The sequence below is a fragment of the Mauremys reevesii genome, linkage group 1 (genome assembly GCF_016161935.1).
Source record: "Mauremys reevesii isolate NIE-2019 linkage group 1, ASM1616193v1, whole genome shotgun sequence".
Taxonomy (NCBI): domain Eukaryota; kingdom Metazoa; phylum Chordata; order Testudines; family Geoemydidae; genus Mauremys; species Mauremys reevesii.
The window spans coordinates 19,909,783-19,925,366 of NC_052623.1; the positions used below are offsets into that span (position 1 = coordinate 19,909,783).

A 15,584-nucleotide genomic window follows, 5' to 3' on the forward strand; every position below is an offset into this window, starting at 1 on the left:
TAAGTTGTGTATTTTAGTTGTTTGTTTTAGCCTATAAATGTCGGGGTACTTCACCATAATCCTTTGTGTGGCCTAGGGACAGTAGAGATTTCCACTGCTGACTGAGCCACTCCTTGTCATGGGGCACTTGTGTTAGCGTACCTTTAACCACGGAGCCAGGGAGATAGGCCTGTGCCTCGAGGGCAGTAAATCTGGCTGAGTGCCTTTGTCACAGAACCATGCCTGTGGTCATTCTTTATGAGTAACATGGAGGTCTGCTGAATGAGCGGCTGCCTTATCTGCTGTTAATAATAATAATATTGGGGCTCCAAAGATCACCTGAACAGCGTTACTAAGGAAACAACATTCCAGTCTTCAGAACTTAACAACACTGGGTAGTACTATCGAGGTTGCTAAACCAGCTATCTGCACGGAGCTGGACAGCCTGCTGACGGAGCGCACATGCGAGCCAACTGACAAGTCGGACTTCCATGTCACGTCACTTTGTCAGGACAATAACTAGATTAACTTTCCCCCCAAACTGGCTGCTTGATAAACAAAGTCATGGTCACTTTGCCAGTGTGGAACTGACCAATCCCACCACTCTTCCAGAACCTTCTTTCTGGTCTCTATAACATCTCTGATTAACTGCCAGTATATAACAGATTGACTACCATTTCCTTCCAGAGCCGCCTTCCCCGTCCTCTGCAACATCCCTGACCAACTGCCATCTCCTTCCTAACCCTTCCCGCTAGTTTCTGTGACACAGCTGACTAAGTTTCAATATGTAACAGACAGACTGACTTCCAGGGCCTGCCTCCCAGGTTCTCTGTATCATCTCTGAACAGCTGTCAGTCTGTCACTGACCATCTGCCACTCTTTTATAGAATTTCCTCTCAGACTGCCAGTCTGTCAATTAGGAAGGATTGAAAATTTTCTGTCAAAACTGTCAGAAAATTGGGGAGTTGACGAAAACATTTTCACATTTTTTTGCTTTCCGCAGAAAATTTCATTTTTTGTTGACATATTTTGAGAGAAAACTGAAGTATTTTGGCTGAAAATTGGAGTTGTAGAGCCTTATGCTAATTGTAGTTTGCCCTTTGGGTCCCCATTCTCCTCTATGGGCTGGGATCCACAGGTGGACTACATCTCCCATAATGCACCATGGCATGGGACTCCAGGAGCCACAGATTCCTCCAAGAGGGGAGACTGTGATGCATTATGGGCAACGTAGTCTAGTTCTACAAGAGCATGGGGACAGAAAGAGCAAATAGCAACTTTCATTTTGGGCCAAAGTACTTTGGCTTTTTTTGACCAAGAAAAAAGAATGAAATTTTCCATGGAAAACTTGGGGGGGGGGGAGTATATTTTTCATGTTTGTTGAAAATTTTGATGGAATTTCTTTTGGATGAGCTCTAGTCTCAGTGGCTAACTGTCTTTGTCTTTCAAATCCTTCCCACCAAGTCCCTGGATCATTCCTGAATTAAGTACTAGTCTGTCACTGACTAAGTGCTGTCCTTGAGAAGCAGAATGCCCTTGTGCTTCAGCCACTGGACTGGACCTCAGAAGTCTGTGTTCAGTTCCTAGCTCTATAACAGCTTATGTGACCTTGAGCAGGTCACTTAATCTACACTGTGCCTCAGTTCTTCATCTGTGAAATGGGGATAATACTTTCCTACCTCGCAGGGGTCTTATGAGGATAAAATCTATTAATGGCTGTGAGATGGTGATTAGAGCCATATAAAAACCTAGATAGGCAAATCCTCTCCTAGAAGCATCCCTCAGATCCCTGTAATATTCCTGGTGTAACTGTCAATTTGTAACTGACTCAAAGCCACACCCGTGCAGGTTCCTCGGACCTGAGTTACACCCCTGACTAAGTGCCAGTCTGTCACTGACCATCTGGCATCCTCTTTTGGAATCTTCCCCTAGGGACCTGTAACTTCCCTGACTAATTAGCTGCTTTTAGTGTAAAAAAAAATAAAAAAAAAATATGGCCACCCTCAGGTCCCTGCACATCCTTACTGTACCATACTGACTGACACCTTCTTCCAGGGCCTTCCCCCAAGGTCTCATAATATCCCTGACTAACTGTCCTTTTCACTGACCAACTGCCATCCTCTTCTAGAATCTTCCCTCGGGTCCCTGTAACGTTCCTGATGTAACTGCCCATCAGTAAGTGGCCACTACGACCTCCAGAGCCCTGACTAACTGCTGGCCTGTCACTGACCATCTGACATCCTCTTCTAGAACCTTTTCGCTGCCCCTCTGTAACTTCCCTGGCTAAATGGCAGCTTTTAATTGACCACCTACTAGCCTCTTCCAGAACATTCCCTCACGACCCTACAATTGCTCTGACTTCCAGTCTGGTGTTGACTGACACCTTCTTCCAAAAGATTCCCTTTAGTTCCAGTAACATCTCAGACTAACTTCCAGTCTGTCAATGACCATGTGCCACCCCCTTCCAGATCCTTCCCCCCGGGGTTCTGTAATCCCCATGACTGACAGTCCATCCGTCACCAACCGTCACTTGTCTTCCAGTGAATTTAGGTAGGTGGAATGTGTTTGCCCAATTAAAATTTGTCACTATCCTTATGAAGGATGCCATGTAATCAATGACCACCTGTGTTCAGGATCTTGGTTTTAAGTCTCATATTTAAAAAAAAATCATCCCTAATATTCCAGCGGTTGCCTGGTACCGTTATGTACCAGCTCCCACTATTGAGCAAGCTATTCCCAGTTCCCCATAATTTATGGTAAGTGATGAGCCATTTTATCTATGCTAAAGGTCATAGGCCTACTATACATATGCTAACTTGCTTAAATCAATATCTAACAGGATAACGGCTTATATATTCCTTGCATTACTGCTGAGTAAAATAAAAGGCTAAGGTAGCTCTCTGGGCTTCAGTTCCTGTCCCCTCAGATCTTTTGTAAAAGTAAACACTAGTTTCCTTTGCCAGATTTTCCTCCTCCTTCCCATTGTCATACTATACTCTGGCTGGGCTGCCACCTCCTACCCCAGAGAGTCTTCATTTCAGTGGTGCTTTCTGCATTAGAAGCTATTATATTTGTCAAGAGGCCAATTCTTTATCATTTGATTGTATTTATTTCAGAGGTAATTCATTCATTTACCTCGGAGGCAGAACAGATATCTCCACTTCCTCTAGTTGATCACACAGCTATTGCCTTTAGTCTCTTTCTCCCAGCCCGTACAAAAGTCAGAGAGGGTGACTATTGGTCATTTACAAAGTGGGAGGATGGATTTATTAAACAAACAGCTGAGTTAGGATGACAATTGTCTGTGTTTAGTGCAACAAGTCTCAGGAAAAGAATGGTAGTGAAATAATACCCTTGCACGGGCCAATGTTTGGTTATGAGTGGATAAACAAACCCCTCTACAACCAAGCTGCTCTTTTATATGTTGGCCATAACATAAAACACACATATGAAACATCTATTAATACTTAGCAACTGCAGGCATCTAGTTATTTTTATATAGAAAGCTCGCACGCACCCTGTTTATAAAACATCCTTGAACAGCCAGCATCTGAAGTGCTATAAAGAAGTATTGTCATAAGTGTGATGGCAACAGATGTTTGTTTGGGGTAGCAGTGACATTAGAGCTGCTTGATTTACAAGCCAGAAAATACAGATCCAGGACTAATTTAAATATGGACAAGTATTGCACCTTGTTCTGAGGTTTTGGGGGACTCTCACAACCTAAACAGAGAGAATAGGATAGTACTTGGATGATGGATAATTTAAACTCCTTACCTAAAATATCAGTTCAGATCACATATTAACCTACTCACGTTTCCCACTAAAAGTAAATAGATTAAGGTTCCAAACCAACTGTGGAGTGTAGTTAGGGTGTCTTCCCACTTTATCTTCCTTCCAACAATCTGGCTCAGTCTTTCTTGATCTGTTAGAGACATAGCTTGCAGACATGGTGTCCCAGTAGATGTTGGTTATATGTTTATATCATTATCAATGGGGTGGAGCCACATTTCCATTCTGAAGTTATTCATATTTTTTCACTCATTCAGTTCTTTTAGTCTTCATAAGAGGAAATTGCACTGGATTAGAACTCAGGAAACTTGGATTCAGTTCCTGGCTTTACCACTGAGCCAGTCACTTAATATCTCTGCTTGTGGTTCCCTTCCCACCCTTTGTCTATTTAGAGGGTAAACTCTGGGACAAGCAATTATCTTGTGAGTGTGTGCAATGCCTAGCATAATGGGGTCTTAATCTCAGTTGGAGCGCCGAGGCACTACTGTAAAGAGGAGCTCTGTGTGGCTCGAAAGCGTCTCTCTCACCAGCAGAAGTTGGTCCAATAAAATTGTGACAGAACATACCTATGTCCATACCCTACACACTATTGTAATAATCAAGTATCAGAGGGGTAGCCATGTTAGTATGGATCTGTAAAAAGCAACAAAGAGTCCTGTGGCACCTTACAGACTAACAGATGTATTGGAGCATAAGCTTTTGTGGGTGAAACGTCTGACAAAGTGGGTATTCACCCACAAAAGCTTATGCTCCAATATATCTGTTAGTCTATAACGTGCCTCAGGACTCTTTGTCGCTTTTTATTGTAATGTTTGTACAAGGTATGCCTTGTGAGGTATCATTTAATAACTCATAATTTGCTGATCAATAATATCATGGCAAAAATGCACCTAGCAACGATATATGTGAAGTTATAAACATAAGATGAGATTGTGACTAAAAGTGTGTTTTGCAGATAAGTCTGGGGAGTGGCCATACCAGTTCCTCAGACGGGCCAAACTGATGCCTCAGCCAGGTGTAAACAAGAACCTGCTAAGTGGCCTAAGTGGAAAGGGGGCAGGGGCAAAAGTCTACATCTTAGCAAAGAAACAGCATGGAGTTTCCTTCCACACAGACTGCTTGTTGCCTTGCTCCTAGCTGGAAACGTTTTTCAAGAGGGGGACTGGAACTATAAAAAGAAGGGGCAGACACTCCTCTCTCTTTCCCTGCCTATCACATTCTGTGCACCTGAGAAGACACAGCAGCCACTGGACTCCGGGGGAGGGGTCATGACCTAAAGAGTTTGGTCAGTAAGACTGCTGAAAGCACATGGTGAGAAAATTTTGCTTTGAATCTAATATAGTTTGTTAGGCACCAGTAAGTGTTTTCTTTATTTTTTTTCTTGTAACCATTTCTGAATTTTATGCCTCATTACTTGTCCTGACTAAAATCTCTCTTTGTAGTTGATAAACTTGTTTTATTGTTTTATATAATCCAGTATATTCAAGTGGAAGTGTCCAGATAACTCCATTTGGGGTAACAAGTTGTGTGCATATTATTCCCTTAAAGGAATAATGGACTTAATAGATTTGTACGGTCCAGGAGAAGAGAGTACAGGACATGTTTCAGGAGAGGGGTAGGGAGAGGCAGAACCTGGTCTTGGGAGTGTATGGGCGTCACCCTGTGGTAATCTTTAGCGCTGGTAAAAGCCAAGGTGTAGCTGGCTGACTGCAGCACACAGACAGACATAGCTGGGAGTAATTTACATGCTGGAGGGCGTGAGCAGTCCAGGTTGGAGGATACAGCAGCAAGCAGGGCCGGATTTACACTTTACGTGTCCCTAGGTGCAGCATCTTCAGTGCTGCCCCTGCCTGCAGCTGACCTTCATGTTTTCTGTAAAAAATGAAACTTTTAACCCACTTTTAACTTTTAGGCGCCACTAGGCAGGTGCCTAACTGGAAATCTGGCTCTGGCAACAAGGCATTGTAAAGGGCACCCCAGGTTATAGGGCAGGAATTGTACTCTGGTATGTCACAATTACTTCACCCAACTTGTCTCTCTACTTGAAGAGAGGAATATGAGGATATACCTCTCAGTAAAATATTTTTTCCAATACTTATTTTGTGAAGAAGCAAGATCCTGAAGTTGGAATCTAAGCCTGGGATTGATAAGTTAAAAACCCCAGCATTTATTTTATGAGGAAAACCACTTCCTCTACAGTTTGCACTCCAAGTCTTTGTTTGAGCTGTTAAGGATCTTAGCATGGGGCAAAAATGCAGGTGACCAAGACGGTACATAAGACAAAGGATGTGAAAGGAGTTAGTACTAACTACACAACACACATTTCCTTCAGTGTTATTGTCATGCTGTCTGGAGTGGCTCATGACTGAATGCAAGCTTCAGGGCAGATCATGTGAAAAGCGGGGCAGACACCCCAAATGGGTTATGTTCTATAATTAGATTTTACCAACCTAGTCACAAATGTGAACTGGATCACTTTAACCATCTTCCCGTGGAATCACAGACAGTCCCCTTGTGCATTCCTGTCTATCTTGCCACCAGGCAAACTGGACTTAGTGATAAATGGTCACTAACACTAAAAATCACAAAATATTCAGATTGCCCCTAGTCCTAAAAGACCAGCCACGTACCTGACTTCAGTTTGTACCTTAGATCTCACACCAAAGACAAGACTGGCAGTTGGTGGGGGCTTCTCAATCCCCTCCATCCCCCAGTGTGGCTCCTGCTGCGGGGGGTTTCCCTCTCCACTCCCAGCATGGCTACTGCAGGAATCAAGGGGGCTCCTCTCCCTTTCCCCAGTGAGGGCTTCTCTTCCCCTCATCCGCCACAGCACCCACCAGCCCTAGCCTAGCTGGGCTCCCTTGGGTCACCTGACACCTGCTGTGGCCAGAGTGGAGCCTGTCTGGGAGGGAGAAACCATACAGATGGATGCCATGGCCACCAGCCCAAGAGGTGTGGGGGTGGCCCCAGGTGAACAAGGCCTGGCTGCACAGCTGCTGATAGCCCAGCACTCCCACCCACCCCAAACCCTAAGGCATGCGTGTGAGTCTCAGCCAGCCCTTGCCGGAGCAGGGAGATGGGAAACAGCTGATCTGAGCCTACCCACCAAACAGCTGACGGCAGCTGCTGTGCACAGGCTGCCCATTCCAAACAGCTCATGTGCTGAGGGACCCCCACACAACAGCTGATTCCTGGCCACCAACAACTGGTCATCCCGGTGGGTGCTGAGCACCCCCTTTTTTATCCATGGATGCGCCAGCCCTGGAACACCCACAGAGTCGGCGCCTATGCCTTGTAGTGTGGGATATAGACATTACAAGTAAGATTAATGCATGCAGCAACTTACCAGCATTTCATAGAGTCTAAACACATTCTTACAAGTTCAGCAGGTCTCTTGAACAATATTAACACATAGGCGAGCTGGTCTGGTTTCCAACTATGAATTTATCAGTGCTCAGCTGACAGCTACAAACTTGACAAGAGCTGGAACCTGGGTTTACCAGCCTCACAGTTATATCCTACCATTGGAGGTAACAATAACATTCAAGGGAATATGGAATAATAACGTTTTATATTTCAGTCATGTAAATATTCCTGTGTGTGTGTGCATGCAGACGTGTCAACATGTGCACACCTGAACAAATGCTTTGGATTCATTAGATTATCATCTGATTCTCCTTTCTAATTTCCTTTCTTTCAAAATGTCTAGCACCTCCTCTGTTCTTTCACACAGGGACTTGAATTTTGGTGGTGGGGGCCACTCTAGTGTCAGAGATGTGTTTTTGTTGTTCCAGGGAAACCTTGTCTCTCCTTTTAAAATATGTCTCTTCTGCAATTGGTGGAAAATCTCCATTTTTTCAGAAACACTCGGAAGAAAAGCCACCTTAAATAATATGAATTGAGTTTCAACAAGAACGAACATCTCTCACTGTTAAAAGTTAATATAAATTTCAGAAAGGATCTAAGTTTTTAGTGCAGTTTTTCTTCACTTGATATACTCAGTTCATATAGCTCAGTGGTTTGAGCATTAGTCTGCTAAACTCCAGGTTATGAGTTCAGCCCTTAAGGGGGCCACTTAGGGATCTGGAGCAAAATCAGTACTTGGTCCTGCTAGTGAAGGCAGGGGGCTGGACTCAATGACCTTTCAGGGTCGGCTGGACTCAATGACCTTTCAGGGTCCTTTCCAGTTCTATACAATAGGTATATCTCCATATATTATTAGGAATTGCCGACTAGGCTGAAGCAGCTCATATCATTGGAACTTTCTAGCCCAGGGGTTGCTTAGGACTCCACTCTTACCCTTCTCACTCACTGTCCACTGCTTTAAAGGGAGCTGCTATGCACATGAGCTGAACTCCATGCAGAGAACACATCCCCTTGCACAGCTTGTCCCCTGCTTACACCCATGTGCAGCAGAACTGCACTAATTCCTCTACCAGAGGGGACGAGCGATGGCAATGGGCTGTCACAATTTGAACTGCCAGTGTTGTGAGAACTTATTGCTTCTAAGGCTACTGAAGATTTAATTCATTGAGGGCCTGTACCGTGTGATGTCATCTACATCAGTACAAAGTAGGTGTCAAACCCTATGAGATCAGAGCGGTAGCCCTTTATACCTACTTTGCATTAGTGTAAATGGTTAAACAAGGAGCAGATAATTGATTAATGGGGTCCCAAGTTCCTCAGCTTGGGGACCGGACCCTAGTGAATTCAACAGGTGACCCCAGCACTTGACTCAGCACTCAAGTTGCACACTCAGGTGTGGAACATATCAGGAGAGAAGGGAAAGGAGGTGATGTTGGCTGCAAGCTGCTCAGATACTTCTAGACCTGCCTTCTACCAGCAATCTACACAGTGGCATTTCTGTAAACCTTGGAGGAAGAATACATGAAGCCTGTGTCCCACCTGGTTGGATGTGTGGGTCTTTGTAAAGAATTTTTCACCACTGATGGTTTATGAGCAAATTTATTAGAAAGGCTCTTCTGTAGAACCAGGACTCTTAACAGGAACAAGGATAAACACTGCATGTGCTCGCATTCAAGTCCCCAGGAATGTCTGTTACCATCATCTCCAAGTGTCATTGGCCCCCTGTCAGTTCTGCCTCCTGGTAGCAGGAAAGTTGTCTTATTACAATGAGTTAAGCTGTGAATAGAAAAATCCCTCTAACCTTAGCTTGAGTTGAATTTGCTACATCTGAGCCAACAGGCCAGTCAGTTGAACAGGCAAAGGTCTGTGAGAGTAATAGAAAATAGACTTCAGGGGAAGTTTCTGTCTTGGGGCTTGTCTACACATGGAAACTGACCAGAATTGTTATTCTGCAGTAGTTACAATAACTCCTTGTGTGGACACGCTTATTCCAGAATAAGAGTGATTTTTTCTAGTTTAGTTTAATCTGCTTTGGAAGTGGATTAAATAAACCACCATTAAGCACTTTATTCTGGAATAAGAGTGTCCACGTAGGGAAGATATTCCGGAATCGCTGCCACACTTTAAATGCACACCATATCTTACTCCAGCAAAACTTCCCAGTGGAGATCTCTTCTCTCTCTAATATCCTGGGACCAACATGGCTACAACAACACTGCACACAACAATGATATAATGCCCTAACACGCTGTTTCTCTAGCCCACATGTAACGCTCAGGTTTAGAGATGGGCCATTATCTCGAAGCAAACCTTTCACTGGGTATTTTTAAATGTGTCTCTTGTGTCATGCATTTTAGTGGATAAAACACCATTTTTTAGAAACAACTCTGCAGAAAATCCAACTTTATTAAACATGAGTGTAAAGAAAATGTTGCTGACATTTAAAAGAGAATTACATTTCTCACTGTAAAACATTTTTTCCTAACCTTTAAAAATATTTTAAACTTTAGAAAAGACTTTTAAACAGTTTAAGCTAATTTTTTAATGTTGTTTTTCACTTAAAATACTCAGTCTTTATGTAGGACCTGAAAGTGGAGAAGTATCAGCTAGTATCATTGAGGCTAGTTTGTGTACATTGGATTGTTTAGGCCTCCAGTCATGTCCGTACCTACCTTCTATACATTGGCATCTAGGGACCTGCTGCGGATCAGTTGTGCTCCATTCAAGTGCACAGTCCAAGGTGGTATGGCACATATGTACCCTTACTTGAACCATTTCTCTTAATGTGTAGGAGTGTTTTATTGTAATGTCAAGGTTTGCTTGCAGAACCTTCATTCTATTTTAGTGTTGAGTGGCCTATGCTATTTAACCAGACTAGGTTTCAGTCAGTTCCTGCTTTCGGATTTCTAGGGGAAATTTGAGGGGTTTTTTCATTATAGCTTTCAACCATGTACAGCTAATTTGAGATGAATGTTAGTAGTGTATATGTGGCTAAGAATAGAGCCACAGCTGTATGGTTTAATCAAATATGAAGGTGTCACTCAGTTTAAATGACCCAACTTGATTTGCTGTGTAGGCTGATACTATCTGTTGATCTCCTTTTCTCTAGTTTGAAAACATTTCCAGTTTCCAGGTAACTCGTGACTCACGTAGCGAGGTTAAGTTTCTTAGTGCCACTTACATTTTATTTGCCTTTATCACAGCCTGATTTGAAAGGTTTCAAGACATCCCTTGAAGTCATGCCATGGGCAGGTGACGTCTCATATTCATAGAGGGGAATTTAAAAAAACAACTATTTTTAACATAACATCCTGCCCATCTCCTTTGACAATCACAGAAGTATGAGCTTAGGGGGAAGGTAATGAACATCAAAGCTTTTTGCTTCTCTGGCCTGTATAACTTAAGTAGATGATGAATCCCACTTAAATCTTTGCTAGATTAGGGCCCAAGTCACTGGTTCAAATTCTGCCCAAGTAGGTAATAAGCAAATGTGGCTGTTTGTTTGGCAGCCCATGTGAAATAAGGTGGCCTCAGACCAGTTCCTAGTGGATAGGTGTCTACATAACATACAAAACAAACAAATGCCTCTAACATAGGGAGGCCCCTTGTCCAGTTTTATACGGGACCATCCTCTTTTTGGCTGATTTGTCCCCCATCCGGTACTGAGACAAAACCAGATGTGGTTTTGTCCAGTATTAGACAGGGAACGACATTTCGAACCGAGCAGTTCCACCCCCACCAGCATGACCTCGTACACACACTGCATGCAAGGTCAGTATGTTGGGGGAAGGGCAGGATGCTCTTGAAAATGGCGTCCGCTGCATGACGTGACCTCACATGCACTGTGTGTACGAGGTCACACAGAAGGGAGGGGGTGGCATGCTCATAAATATGGCGTCCCTTATGCAGCATGACCTTGTAGTCATGGTGCCTCCAAGGTCTCACTGGCAGGTCTGGGGTGTCATAGGCAGGGGCAGGCCCACTCTATTCCTGGAAGTGCAGGAATGTCCAGCTTTGAGGGAACATGTTAGTGGCCAATCTACTGTAGCGAGTCAGTCTGATAGCTGGCCTAGTGATTAGGCAGTGGCTTCACAGTTCTTTTCAGACTCCCCATCCTGGAGGGGGCCCTGTGGAGTTATATATGTCAAACCTTACTCTCTCCTGTACGTCCCTGCTTCCACCCTTCGGAGGCAGAACACAAGGGATAGGTACAGGGAAGAGGGACCCGGTCCCTCCCACTCCACCAGGTTCTGACCTAGGGCCCTAAAGGGATGTTGCCGTATCTGAATCACTCCTTAGCCCACCCTAAGTTACTGGGCTCTGTTTGGGTCACAGTCTTAGGGCATGTCTACACTTAAAATGCTGCATTGGCGCAGTTGCACCTATGCAGCACTTTAATAAAGACGCTGTAAGCTGACAGGAGAGAGCTCTCCCATCAGCTCTGTGGGTGATAACTTCTGCATTTGTGGATCTGAGGGGTATTGCCTTGGGGTAGCATGTGGAATAGTACATAGTCCCCAAAATATATTGGTGTCCTGCTAAGCTGTTTTCCAGGGGGCCTATTAAATCCATTCCTACCATTACAAATGGCATCCTGGTACCAGAAGGGCCTTAGGGACCTTCCTTGGTCTTGTCCACTGACATTCAGGGCCTAAAGTGCAAAACTCCCATACTTCTTGTGGATGCTGGGCCAATAAAACCTCACAGTCACCCTTTCACAAACCTCTCAACAAACCTTCCAGTCTACTGAACTGCATTTGGCTGTTTCTTTTTGGTGAGGTCTGTCCGTGGGGTGGCAATTTGGTTGTAGTGCTGTACAAATCGCCTGTAATATTCGGCCAAGCCTAAGAAGGATTTGACCTGTTTCTTTGACTTTGGGACAGGCCACTTTTGGATAGCCTTCACCTTGGCCTGTAGGGGGTTGATAGTTCCTTGACCCACCTGGTGTCCAAGGTAAGTCACTCTGTTTAGGCCTATTTGACACTTTTTAGCCTTAACAGTTAGTCCTGCCTCCCTTATGTGCTCGAAGACTTTTTGTAGATACTCCAGGTGTTCTGCCCATGAATCAGAAAATATGGCCACATCGTCAAGGTAGGTGACTGCAGATTCTCCCAATCCCGCTAGGAAACTATCTACAAGTTTTTGGAAGGTGGTGGGTGCATTTTGCAACCTGAAAGGGAGCACAATAAATTCATACAGCCCTACATGGGTGATGAAGGCTGACCTTGGACAGGATATAGGAGGACCTAGACAAATTAGAGGATTGGGCCAAAAGAAACCTGATGAGGTTCAACAAGGACAAGTGCAGAGTCCTGCACTTAGGACGGAAGAATCCCATGCACTGCTACAGACTAGGGACCAAACGGCTAGGCAGTAGTTCTGCAGAAAAGGACCTAGGGATTACAGTGGACGAGAAGCTGGATATGAGTCAACAGTGTACGCTTGTTGCCAAGAGGGCTAACGGCATTTTGGGCTGTATAAGTAGGGACATTGCCAGCAGATCGAGGGACATGATCATTCACCTCTATTCGACATTGGTGAGGCCTCATCTGGAGTACTGTGTCCAGTTTTGGGCCCCACATTACAAGAAGGATGTGGACAAATTGGAAAAAGTCCAGCAGAGGGCAACAAAAATGATTAAGGGGGTGGAGCACCTGACATATGAGGAGAGGCTGAGGGAACTGGGATTGTTTAGTCTGCAAATGAGAAGAATGAGGAGGGATTTGATAGCTGCTTTCAACCACCTGAAAGGGGGTTCCAAAGAGGATGGATCTAGACTGTTCTCAGTGGTGGCAGATGACAGAACAAGGAGTAATGGTCTCAAGTTGCAGTGGGGGAGGTTTAGGTATTAGGAAAAACTTTTTCACTAGGAAGGTGGTGAAGCACTGGAATGGGTTACCTAGGGAGGTGGTGGAATCTCCTTCCTTAGAGGTTTTTAAGGTCAGGCTTGACAAAGCCTTGGGTGGGATGATTTAGTTGGCGTTGGTCCTGCTTTGAGCAGGGGGTTGGACTAGATGACCTCCTGAAGTCCCTTCCAACCCTGCCATTACTGTATGTAATTGATTCTATTTAACCAATTCTAGCTCTCATCTATATCTTTTTCCTTTTATGAATAAACCTTTAGATTTTAGATGCTAAAGGATTGGCAACAGCGTGATTTGTGGGTAAGATCTGATTTGTATATTGACCTGGGTCTGGGGCTTGGTCCTTTGGGATCAGGAGAACCTTTTTTCTTTTATTGGGGTATTGGTTTTCATAATCATTTGTCCCCATTACGAGTGGCACTGGTGGTGATACTGGGAAACTAGAGTATCTAAGGGAATTGCTTGTGTGACTTGTGGTTAGCCAATGGGGAAGGGCTGCCCAGAGGGGGGGGCAAGTGGGGCAATTTGCCCCAGGCCCCGGGCCTCGCAGGGGCCCCGTGAGCCCTGGCCTGGTGGCAGTTTGGGTTTTTGCGGCATTTCAACGGCGGGGGGGCCTTCAGTGCTGCCGAAGACGCAGAGCAACTGAAGGGCCCCCTGCTGCTGAAATGCTGCCGAAGACCCGGACTGCCACCGGGTGAGTACAAGCACCACAGCTCCCCCGCTTTGCCCCAGGCCCCCTGAATCCTCTGGGCGGCCCTGCAGTGGGATGAAACCAAAGTCCTCTTGGTCTGGCTGGTTTGGTTTGCCTTAGAGGTGGAAAAACCCCAGCCTTGGGCTGTGACTGCCCTGTTTTAAACAATTTGTCCTGAATTGGCACTCTCAGTTGGGTTCCGCCAGAAACAGCATCGTTACATATGGTAAGGGGGCTGGGGGGTTGGAGAAGGGGCATGGGATCCCAGGGAGCAGTCTAGGGACAGGGAGCATGGGGGGTTGGATGGGTTGAAGGCTCTGGGGTGGGCTATCAGGGGGAGGGGATGTGGATGGGGTCGGGGCAGTCAGGGGACAGGGAGGATGGGTTGGGGTTTCGGGGGGGCTGTCGGGGCAGGGGTGTGGAGAGGGGTTGGGGCAGTCAAGGGACAGGGATCAGGGGGGTTGGATAGGTCGGGGGTTCTGGGGGGGCTGTCAGGGGGTGAGGGTGTGAATAGAGGTCGGGGCAGTCAGGGACAGGTAGGGGGTGGAGTCCTAGGGGGCAGTTAGGATGGGGGGAGTCTCAGGAGAGAGCAGTCGGGGACAAAGAGAAGGGAGGCTTAGATAGGGAGTGGGGTCCTGGGAGGGGGCAAACAGGGGACATGGAGCACGGGGGGGTTGGATGGGTTGGGGGTTCTGTGGGGTCAGTCAGGGGGCGGGAAGTGGATAGGGGGCAGGGCTACCCCCCCCTCGTGGAGTGTCCTCTTTTTGAATGTTAAAATATGGTCTACCTACCGTTCGTAGTGCCACTCCGTTCTAGCAGTGAGCTCTCCATTCACAGCAAGCTGCAGCATGAGGTCTCAGCTACCTCATTCCCTCCTCCTCCTTTTCCTGTTGATAGCTGCCAAGGGAATGCTGGGAAATGTAGTTCTTTCCCTGCGCCAGGGCCAGCTCTATAGGCAGGGAGCTAACCAAGGAACTACAACTCCCAAGGCCCCCTGTTGGTTCTCAGCTCCCATCCTGGATCCCTGCAAATGTGCCGCCCCAAGCACCTGCTTGCTTTGCTGGTGCCTAGAGCCGGTCCTGACTGCCAACTAGATATAGAGCCAACACTGTGAAATTTCAGATTTAAATAGCTGAAATCATGAAATTTACAATTTAAAAAATCTTATGACCATGAAATTGACCAAAATGGACCGTGAATTTGGTAGGGTGCTGGTATTAGGGGTTCTGAGGCTGCTGCAGCAGCCCCTGGCTTGAAGTGGTTTCCACAGAGCCACAACTAAGTAATACAGTTCTATAGTGCCTGGTGGTAATATCCCTTTTTAAAAAGGCTACTTCAACTAGCATATTCACACCCTTCCTTGGAGACCTGGTAGTGGGAGACAGAAGACCAGTCTAGTCGCTGGCACGCTCAATGAGTTCGATGGTGCAGGCACCTCAAACCCAAACTGGTAGAGATTAGGGTTCAGTGTTCAGTAGCTAAACTGTTGCAGAAACTAAGCTGATAGCTTCACAGACGATAACTAAGGGAAAGAGTGACTATGCTGCTTGATGGTTTGCCCTCTTATAGGGTCCTGGCACTACCCTGAATATTCATATCGATGCCCAATCTTCCATGCCCAAATCTTATTTCATCACTCATAATTCTTAGGGTACCCTTACTCTATAGGCTAGAATATTCTGACATACTAATACCATGTTCATACATATTAATATCCATTATCTCATCCTCAAAACAGTTACCTTTGGCCTAGATCCTTACTTCCATGTTCTGCGGTGTACCTTGTGGTTACCGGTATGTTCCAGAATTATGGTAAACCCATTCAGTTCTCTGTTCAGTTCTCCGTTCAGTTCCCCAAAGTCAAAAGGGGGAGCCAGTAGGCCATATATCTA

The 15,584-nt window shown here is 45.6% G+C and overlaps 1 long non-coding RNA gene across 1 annotated transcript; it reads left to right on the forward strand.

The window, feature by feature from the left end:
• The first annotated feature begins 2,044 nt into the window (after positions 1–2,044).
• LOC120391067 lies at positions 2,045–5,127 on the forward strand. The gene is made up of 2 exons (XR_005591218.1): positions 2,045–2,529; positions 4,727–5,127. It is a non-coding gene; the product is annotated as an uncharacterized LOC120391067 (long non-coding RNA).
• The last annotated feature ends 10,457 nt before the right edge of the window (positions 5,128–15,584 follow it).